Source organism: Diabrotica virgifera, chromosome 2, assembly GCF_917563875.1.
Source record: "Diabrotica virgifera virgifera chromosome 2, PGI_DIABVI_V3a".
Taxonomy (NCBI): domain Eukaryota; kingdom Metazoa; phylum Arthropoda; class Insecta; order Coleoptera; family Chrysomelidae; genus Diabrotica; species Diabrotica virgifera.
The window spans coordinates 73,026,683-73,038,228 of record NC_065444.1 but is presented as its reverse complement, the minus strand read 5'-3'; the positions used below and the strand labels follow the sequence as shown (position 1 = coordinate 73,038,228).

General features: G+C 30.5%; 1 long non-coding RNA gene across 1 annotated transcript; it reads left to right on the top strand.

Annotated features, from left to right (window-relative positions):
- The first annotated feature begins 1,923 nt into the window (after positions 1 to 1,923).
- LOC126880098 (uncharacterized) lies at positions 1,924 to 6,335 on the top strand. The gene is made up of 2 exons (XR_007696407.1): positions 1,924 to 2,574; positions 5,147 to 6,335. It is a non-coding gene; the product is annotated as an uncharacterized LOC126880098 (long non-coding RNA).
- The last annotated feature ends 5,211 nt before the right edge of the window (positions 6,336 to 11,546 follow it).

Here is an 11,546-nt window from a genome sequence, read left to right as displayed (position 1 = left end):
AAATGGCGCCCGAAAATCGTGTTTTTTTAAATTTTTGCTCTATAACTCCAAATATTTTCACTTAACACCAAAAACACCCAAATAAAAATTCACCGCAATTAAATTCTGCATAGAGACGCGTTTTCCCCGATTTACTTCGATGAAAGCTTTCCCCGGAAAATGTGGGTTGTTTCAACAAAATCTTTAATTTTCAACTAAAATTTTAGATAAGTAATTCGTAATCAATAATTAAATAACTTTGTAACGTAAAATCTCTTTTCATATAGATTATAATTCCAGAAGCCGCTGGAAATTAAATGGACAGTTTAGCAACAATTGAATTGTTAATTAAAAATTTACGGTCGCTATAATAACCACAATAATTACGATGCATAAGAATAACTTTGATTTTTTTTATAAAAAGACACTATACCTATCTAATGTACTTTACAGAAATGAAATTCACCTATTTAAGCGGACTCAAGAATATTTTAAAATTATAAACAATTTTTTGGCTTATAAACAAAAATAAAATATCTCGGGAAATATTAAACTAAATTAAATTGTGAAAACGGTATTGGAAAAACAGCGGCATGACGCTTCTTTAAAAAAAAAAACGTTTATTTATGATGAGTGGTTCCTGAGATCCAGCCGGTCAAAGTTGACCGAAATTTACGGCAAATATATAAAAATAGGATCATAATTTTCAAACCGTCACCTTTTTATTTTTGTCCTCTTTCTCTACACCAATTTTCATATCTTTAGAATACTCATAACATATATTATTATAATAAAAACTATCGATAATACGTGTGAAAATTGTCAAAAATACCAAAATTCCAATCAAAAATTAGGTTGGAGAAAATGTAATCTCAAAATTCAAAATCGGTATACGTTAAAAAAAATGCATTTTCTCGGCTTCCCATGGAGCGATTTTCTTCATTCTTGTTTTGTTTCCAAGTAACTCGAGTAGAGCCATCTAACTGTTGCATTATTAAGTGTCAAACTTGCTTTTGTTTTGTTATAATAGAATAATTTATTTATACGGACAGAAAACTACATATTTTTTCAGTTATAGACTTTTTTTAGATAAACTTACTTTAAGTGTACCTTTTATTGTTAAAAATACAAATATTTTCATTTGAAAGCTGTATAATTATTTAAAAAAATTTTATTTAAACAAATTAAAATTTTTTGTTATAATAAAAAAATTAATTTATTATAACAAAACAAAAGCAAGTTTGACATTTAATAATGCGTTAGTTCGATGGCTCTACTCGAGTTACTTGGGAACAAAAAAAGAATGATGGAAATTGCTCCATGGGAAGCCGAGAAAATGCATTTTTTTAACGTATATCGATTTTGAACTTTGAGGGTTACATTTTCTCCAATGTAATTTTTAATTGGAATTTTGCTATTTTTGGCAATTTTTACTCGTAATATCGATAGTTTTTATTATAATAATATATGTTATGATTATTTTAAAGATATGAAAATTGGTGTGGAGAAAGAGGACGAAAATGAAAAGGTGATGGTTTGAAAATTATGATCGTATTGTTTATATCTTTGCCGTAAATGCCGGTCAACTTTGACCGGTTGTATCTCAAGAACCACACATCACAATTAAACGATTTTTCTTTTAAAGGAAGCGTCTTGCCGCTTTTTTTCCAGTACCGTTTTCACAATTTAATTTAGTTTAATATTTCCCGAGATATTCTATTTGTTTATAAGCCAAAAAATTGTTTATAATTTTAAAATATTCCTGAGGCCGCATAAATAGTCTAATTTCAATTATGTAAAGTGCATTATATAGGTACAATATCTTTTTATACAAAAATCATAGTTATTCTTATGTATCATAATTATTGTGGTTATTATAGCGACTGTAAATTTTTAATTAACAATTCAATTGTTGCTAAACTGTCTATTCAATTTCCATCGGCTTCTGGAATTATAATCTATACGAAAAGATCTTATATGTTACCAAGTTATTTAATTATTGATTAACAATTACTTATCTAAAATTTTAATAGAAAATTAAAGATTTTGTTGGAAAAACCCTCATTTTCCGGGGAAAGTTTTTGTCAAAGTGAATCGGGAAAAACACGTCTCTATGCAGAATTTAATTGCGGTGAATTTTTATTTGGATGTTTTTGGTGTAAAGTTAAAATCTTTGGAGCTATAGAGCAAAAATTGAAAAAAAAACACGATTTTCAAGCGCCATTTTGTTTATAAAAAAAGTAGCACACTATCTGCGGACTTTGTATACCTATATTATTAATACATACAATAATAAGATTCGATCCCAGCAATAAAATTGCTGGGTAATAACTTTTCCCAAAAATGGCCTATTCTCCGATAATCAGCCCAGACTATTAATCGGTGCGTCGACGACACGATTTTTTTCGCAATATAAGCGACAGCGTTTTTTCATTGTCATGAACACATTGCTGCGATTATTCGTCGTGACGACGACGTGTTTTTTCTCATTGATCACGTTGAACCGACGACAACGACATAGTCTAGAATGGATTCTTCGAAATCGGAGGAAGATTTGATCTTGCTGGTTGCTTTAGCAGACGAGGAGGATCAAAGGTAAAATATCTAAATATACATATATTAAAATTAAAGATTGTCTTGTTATGTACTTACTAGGCAACTGGAAATATACCAAATATCTGTTTTCATATGAGTTTTAATATCTATTAATATTTTTTAAAGAAAAAGAAAAATTTGGACTCATGAGATAAATTTGGAAAGACATCAAAAAGGAGAATTTCATACGTTAGTGCTAAAAATTCGATCTGACGAAAAACGTTTTTATAAATATTTCAGAATGAAAATTGCTTATTTTGATGAAATTTTAAACTTAATAAGGGAAGATATTTCTAACCTTCATATCAATTTTCGTGAACCTATTTCAGCGGAAGAAAGACTAGCTATTACTTTGAGGTAATCAATCATCACTCATTGTATTTTTATTTTTATACAGGGTGTTTGGTAAAGAATGGGCCATAGCTTAAACTCAGGTTCCTGAGGTTAAAATACGCCGATTTAAGCTAACTTACCTTAGTACAAAGTTTATAATATAACCGAGATACAGGGTGTCAAATTTAAACAATTTTTTTATTTATTATTGAATATTTTCTGACAGGCATGAGATATCAACACAAAATTTGGTATGTGGGGGTTTTTTGGGACGAGAAAACTAAATTCCCTACCAAAAATTATGTGTTGCCCAGAGGGCGCCACATACGCCTTTCAGCACTCATTTAATACGTTCAATTTTTTTTATCCGTCCCTCCGTATAATTTTGACATTAAAATTTTTATTCCCCTATTAGTTTTACTTAAAAAAGGTATGTCTTTCATCTCCCTAAACTCAACCGTTTTCGCGATAAACGCATTTTAAATCTGCGGTGCAACATAATTTTTAGCATAATATCCTTGTAGTTATACCAGAAAAATAACTTAAAACCATAAAATTATCCAAAAATGTATCGCAAATTTCTTCAAATGGAATTTGCGATGCAATGACATAAATTTGAGAATTGGCACAATTATTATGGTTTTAAGTTATTTTTCGGGTGTAACTAGGATGATATTATGCTAAAAATGATGGTGGATCGCAGATTTAAAATGCGTTTATCTCGAAAACAGTTGAGTTTAGGGAGATGAAAGAAGTATACCTTTTTTAAGTAAAACTAATAGGAGAATAAAAATTTTAATGTCAAAATTATACAGAGTGAGGGATAAAAAAAATTTAACGTAATAAATGAGTGCTGAAAGGCGTATGTGGCGCCCTCTGGGCAATACATAATTTTTGGTAGGGAATTTAGTTTTCTCGACCCAAAAAACCCCCACATATCAAATTTCATGTTGTTATCTCATACCTGTCAGGAAATATTCAGTAATAAATAAAAAAAAGTTTAATTTTGACACCCTGTATCTCGGTTATTATAAACTTTGTACTACGGTAAGTTAGCTTAAATCGGCCTATTTCAACCTCAGGAACCTGAGGTTAAGCTATGGCCCATTCTTTACCAAACACCCTGTATATTATATTACACCGTTTTTAGGCGTCAATACCCTTCCGGTAGGGGTCTATGGAGGAGTGTCACCGAGCCGCAAGCCCTTATCCCTTGCCGTACCGCTCCTCCAAAGGCCGATCAGACACCAGCTTGTTCCAGACCAAGTCGTAGATTCTTTTTAGAATTTTAGACTACGACGTCAGCCTTTTTATTTTTCTATTCACCGGGCTGGGGCTCGAACCTCGATCGCCTCGACCGCATATCCACTAGATTTGTCAATCGTGCGCCTCAGTCCGCTTAGCTAATCTGATCGATTTTTATTTTTATATTTTTTAAATATCAACATTACAAAGGAGTATAAACTCGTAAAAAGGTGCCTGCTGAAGTCGGAAATGATTGTTCGCAATCTGCACTGCTGGTACTTTGATTATCTTCATGGGAAATGGTTCCTTGGTCCGGCTAAATAAGCGGAGTTTCACAGAAGTTCGAATCAGAGGTGTATTGGAAGTTGATGATTGAGCACTCTGGTATAGTTCAATTATCTGCTGCTGCTCTTCACAATGCATTCACTCTTGCTTGGCAATTATCTCAACAATTTGTAATTTTGTTTCGGCCTGACGTTTTCCAGAAAATTGTTTTATCAAGCCTTCATATGATAGAAACAATAAATCCCTGGAGTCTTTTTCTGTTTTTTTTTCTGCTTTCAAAATAACTAATAATAGAGTCAACTGAAGTTGGTTTTGTATTTTGTACATTTCTGACTTTTCGTTTTTTTTTGTTCTGGTTCTACAATCGTGGTGGTTACATCAGCGCAAGTAGCAGACTCTTTATTTTTTGTAGGTAAGGTTACCTCAGATATATCACCAATTTCACTCTCTTCATTACCCGAAACATCTACACCATCATCTTTCTCAGTTGCAGACTCTACATTAGTCGCAACTTCCGGCACATTTGAAGAGGTTTTAGCAAAAAGCAAGAAAGGTTGGAACCTTTTCATACTTTCAGCCCATTGCCATGTTTTATTTTGTGCAGCTTGTCCAGTTCTTGTTTTGATTACTCTTAAGTATCGCACATAAGAATCATGTAAACTTCTCCACCTTATCTTTAGTTCCGCACCTAAAAAATATACTGTTTTAGGTTTTTAGCAACAGGCGACAGCTTCAGTACAATCGGGCACAGTTATCGTGTTGGATTTGCAACTGTCTCTACAATATAAAATGAAGTATGTGAAGCTACACGTAAAAGATTACAGCCTATTTATCTTCCCGAACCGACAACAGAAATATGGCAAAAATCAGGTGCAAAAATATAGGCGCAAAATTTCGGCTCCAATACTATATTTAAATGGGATTTATTTTTTCGAATTCTGAGAAAAAAGTTACAGGGGTGAAAAACTAAGAGACAATTTAGTGTGATTTTTATTTTCAAAGATCTCATTCAAAAGAAACTTTTTATTTATTCTAAGGGACTTTCAGCCCTCGGTAATAATTTAGTCTTTCATTCTGCGTTTAAATTTTTCAAAAGTATTACTTTTTTCAGTATAGGGCTTTTCATTCGCAGTCATTTGTTTCGAGCTTCTGTCATGTGTCACATAATATTAATATATCTACGTTATACGTTATTGGTATATAACAATGATACAAACTAGAGACGTATGACGTAAATATATTAATATTATGTGACACATGACAGAAGCTCGAAACAAATGGCAATCGATGAAAAGCCCTATAGGGCTTTTCATTCACAGTCATTTGTTTCGAGCTTCTGTCATGTGTCACATAATATTAATATATCTACGACATACGTTATTGGTATATACAATAATACAAACCAAAGACGTATGACGTAGATATATTAATATTATGTGACACATGACAGAAGCTCGAAACAAATGACAATCGATGAAAAGCCCTATTGGAAAAAAATGAACACCATGTCAGTGGTAATATTTTCCAAATTGAACATTCGCTATCTTTGTCGTACAATGCACTCAGTCGAACACAATGTGCTGACAAGACAGCGGCAATTTTAGATATTTGACACGGCTTTAGGAATAATAATAACGTTTGATCCAAAATTATTGTCACCATAGGTGGCTCTCAACGACAGAGATAGATATACAGTGCATGTCTATTCTTAATTCAGATATACTACTTTCCAGTTTACGTCAACTTTGCAGTGCACGTCAACTTAACAAGAAAAGTTAGGTTATGTAGAGATGTTGGTGGTGGACATATACAGCATCTTGTTTGATTTTATTTATTATTGTTACGTATAATTGTGTTAATTCTTTTTATTTTAGATTAAAGTTCTGTGTTAAAGGTTTTGACTGATTTTTTATGTTTTATAACGTTAATCAAAATTAATTGATAAAAATTCAGATTAAAACAAGACATACGTAATTTTTTTCACGGCTAGCTTTGATCCCAATAATTGTGTATCGCTTGTTATCTTGAGTTGTTTATTAAATAATATTAATAGTGTATTGGCTAAATAATTTAAGACGTGAAATTAATAAAAAGTTATTTATTGTTTATTATTTATGGAAGATCCCAAGCAGAGACTACACCAGGATATATATTGTGATATAAGCATTTTGTTGTTAAAGATATTCAAAATTTATCTAAGCGTTCCATAGCATGATACTATAAATAAAGAGATAGAATGTATTCGAAAATAATTTAGAGTCGAGATTCCAGTCAAAATAACTGTCAAAGATAAAATTTAAAATACAACCGCGAACAATTCAAAGTAATCGGACATTACGAATGATTACGAACCATTACGAACTTGCTGGTCTCCAGTTACGTCACGACTTCCGGATGTGCAATATATTATCTTGTTATTTATAGTATCATGTTCCATAGTAACAATATATTATTAAAAAAATCACTTTTTCTCTTTTCTCGATTAAGTATTATCTTTTATGGCATAGTATATAAATTATTATAATCACTGAATAAATAGTTAGTGAAAAATTATCATATTAATTAGTTGAATTAATAATTTAAGCGATGATACAAGTAACAGTTATCCAAGAACATTCAAAAGTCATCTCCAAGTTAATGGTGACAATGTCATTGTCAAGTTATGTTTATGTACGTATCCATACCAGTGAAAACTTTACTACATATAATTTGCCGTGTAAAAAAAGAAAAAGTAGAGATAGCCGTAAAATATTTGCGCCTGTGCTCTTAAATAAATTTTTTACATATAAACAAAATAAAATCAAGCAATAAAATGTTTAACAACAAAAAAGTCAATAATAATAACAATATACGCTATTAATTCCATATTCGAAGTTGCCACAATATATTTTATAATTTCATTTATTTCGTACCGTTTCGTACCTACACCACTGGTAAAATGGTGATTGTTTATGTTACTTTAAATTTTACATGTAAATTTTTCTCATTTTATAACTTAACCATGTAATTTTAATTATGTAATAAGGTACATTGAAGTGTTAATTTTCAAATTATTAACCGTTTAAGAGGCAATATCTAAGAATAAAGGAGTATTTATTGAATTTTCATCTACGTACACATAACAGAAATATTTATTTACCTGTAAAATGTAACTCCAACTTCTTTCCTTCTGTTGTCGCTTTTACAACCGTAAGCCGAACACATCACCACTATAAAGAGTTAAAAAGTTGCTAGTTTTCACTCAGAAATCGCACAAAAATCACTAATAAAACAAGTGGTGTCAAACCTCAATGAGAACCAACCGTATTAAAATAAGGCTTCACTTTCGTTCGAAAAACAGATGGCGCGTTAGATCTCCAGAGAGGGTAAAAAAATTTTTCATCCTCTAAATGGTCTGCATCACAAACCATACATACTCTAGACCTTTCACGACCATGTTAATCTTTCGGATCGAATTAACGCCATCTCTTGATTGGAATGGGAACTAAATTAATAAATTTTAGTTAGGTGGGAATTTCAAATTATAAATTTTGCGAGATTTTTTATGAAATTTCGCAGGAAATTAAAATAACAGAAAGACAATTCAATGTTTTACTAAAAACTTCAAATATTCCAATTTGTTTTCAAAATGCTAAACACTACTGCCATGTGTCACGTGAAAGCACTGATGTGTAGATTGAGTTGAATGAAAATTTTTGAAAGAATCTTGTAGGATGATTGTTTAGATAAATACCTTATAATCTTTTACAAACTTCCAAAAATATATAGGCCCGAAATGTTGATGACACACTTGTCTATTGGAATAAACTGTTTCAGGATCTATTATATTGGTCGCGTTCATCAGACAGAGAGCTTGGAATCGGCTTGCAAACTCTTTTACTAGTGAACGGTGCGCTGAATTAATCGGATTGGAAGTGCTCGCCATTTTATTCAGCCTTAAATTTGTTGTGCTGTGATAGCTGAATCCCGCCAACTTTAAAATTAAATTCAAAGTAAAATGGACAATTTAATTAAAACATAAATACAATACTTATTGTATGTAATTTATTGTAAATATTTGTAGTTCTTATTTTAGTATTATTAATATGTATCCTATATATAGTTATTATCTAAATTAAGTTAGAAATATTTGTGTTTTTTTATTTATATAGTTATTAGAAATATTAACACAATATCTGTAGTAGGTACCTACCTCATTTATTTTCCAACAATCCAGTTTTTGATTGATTCACAAATCTTATAAAAATTGGTATGGATTGCATACGAACTATTTGTAATTAATATTTCTCTACAATAAAATTAAATTTAATATAGGTAGGTAGGTACCTATACAATAATACTCAATATTAGTTATTTCCAATTTTTTATTCTTCACCGTTATATTATTAATTTCTTTTAGCATACCTACTAAATATTGCATTTATCCAGAACATTGCCTTCTATATTATAAAATTGTGTAAAACACAATGTTCGTTAATCAAATATTTTCTGTATCAAATTTTAATACTCTAAGGGCCGGTTGTTCGAACGCTAATCAAGAAGTTGATTATAATCAATCATTTATTGTAATCAATTTTGTTGATGGGAATCAAATCGCGACATGAAAAATACATGTAAAACACTAATCAGTTATTGATTGTAGGTAAAACAGTAATTAAAATATAGCCGCAGCTCTTAAATTATTAAAAATTGCTTATTATTATTATTGATTTGTAAGTAAAAACAAGAAATTAACATCAGAAAGAGTTTAATTATGTTTTATTTTAAATTAAAACCAAAATAATAAAATAAATCAGTCAACATAACCTCAAAATGCGACATCTGTCAGAAGTACGCTTAATCAAATATAATTGTAATTAAATATTTGATAATGATCAGTTTTGATTAGCGTTCGAACAACCGGCCCTTAGGGCCGGTTGTTCGAACGCTAATCAACAATGATCATTATCAAATAATTAATTACTGTCAATGTCAATTGTTAAAACATAATTAATTACAATTCTGAGACTATAATCAATTAATATAACAATAATTATTAACATAATTAATAATAAATCTCATAATTGTAATTAATTATGTTTTCAGCAACCCAAACAAAGTTGACATTGACAGTTTTGGTGACAGTAATTAAATATTTAATAATGATCATTGTTGATTAGCGTTCGAACAACCGGCCCTAAGGGCCAGTTGTTCGAACGCTAATCAACATTGATCACTATCAAATACTTAATTACTGTCACAACTGTCAATGTCAACTTTGGTTGGGTTGCCGAAAACATAATTATTGATGACAATTATGAAATTAGTTAATCAATTATGTTAATAATTGTTATGTTCATTGACTAACTAATCTTATAATTATAATTAATTATGTTTTCAGCAACCCAACCAAAGTTGACATTGACAGTTGTGAGAGTAATTAAATATTTGATAGTGATCAATGTTGATTAGCGTTCGAACAACCGGCCCTTAGGGCCGGTTGTTCGAACGCTAATCAAAACTGATCATTATCAAATATTTAATTACAATTATATTTGATTAAGGGTACTTCTGACAGATGTCGCATTTTGAGGTTATGTTGACTGATTTATTTTATTATTTTGGTTTTAATTTAAAATAAAACATAATTAAACTCTTTCTGATGTTAATTTCTTGTTTTTACTTACAAATCAATAATAATAATAAGCAATTTTTAATAATTTAAGAGCTGCGGCAATATTTTAATTACTGTTTTACCTACAATCAATAACTGATTAGTGTTTTTACATGTATTTTTCATGTCGCGATTTGATTCCCATCAAGAAAATTGATTACAATAAATGATTGATTATAATCAACTTCTTGATTAGCGTTCGAGCAACCGGCCCTAAATTTGCATTTTATTAGTTCAAACCTTTCTACAGCTGACCGAATTTTTAATTTATTATTAAAATTTTCTTGTTCTGGTAGTAAACGTTTATTATTCTGGTAAGATTTCATTAAGTTAATGAGGAGTATCTAGATATGCCGAATTTTGAATGAGCTTTATATTCGCTGGTAAAATGTAATCTGCTCGAGTTAAATAGTTAATAGGCCTGGATCCTGAATACCAAAAGAAAGTTTATTAATAGCAAGCTGAAAAATTGTTATTAGCTTAACGGTGTCTAGTCGGACAAACTTTGATGTTTTAATTTAAAACAAACACTGGAACGGGAAGTTTTAATCGTGGAACATGTTACAGGTTTCGAACGTCAGACTACGAAAACGTCTCATGTATTGTGTAGGACAGAACTTCCAATTGATTTGCTACTCTTTCATTAGCATGCAAAAATCAGACTGCTATTTACCACCAATATAATTCCTATCCTCTGACATGTTCTACGTGTCGGAATTATTAAAATGCCCAGGATATTTTTCGGACAAAAATTTTTTCATATATTATATACAAAGTTTGTTATTGAATAAACTTAAAAACAACCTGCTAGTTTTCACAATCATAAACTTGTCAGGATGACACGTTCCACAATTAAAGCTTCCCCTGTTCCAGTGTTTCTATACATCAAAGTGTGTCCAACTAGACACCGTTAAGCTATTAACAAATTTTCAGCTTGCTATTAATCAACTTTTTTTTGGTATGCGGTATCCAGGCCTAGGTACGAAATTTTAAAAGTAGATGTTTTAAAAAAAAATAACTATACAGTTTAAACAGCTTTTTCAAAACTATTTACAATCATATTATTTGTTGTCATTTCATGGAATTAGGCATACTCCAAATTTAATATAAGTATTATGAAAAAAGAACTAGAGGGAGATATAATCTATTTTTTAATAAGATTCTTTGATCACAACCAACTAACTCTTGAGACAAACTGGGAATGCAATAGACATCCCTTTATGATGCTCATACAGAATCACATTTCCAAGCAATCTTACATTACAAAGTTGTTGATGGCATCCTATAAAGGGAAAAAATAATTATTTTGCAAGGTTACAATATATTATCTTGAAGCTGTATTCGATAAAAAATTCTGAAACGAGAAAGCTCACTTTAATACTTATCCGGGCAAGACATTTTACTTCCATATAAAAGACATGGCGTTTCGGGCCTATTGAGCCCCACTTGCCCGGAT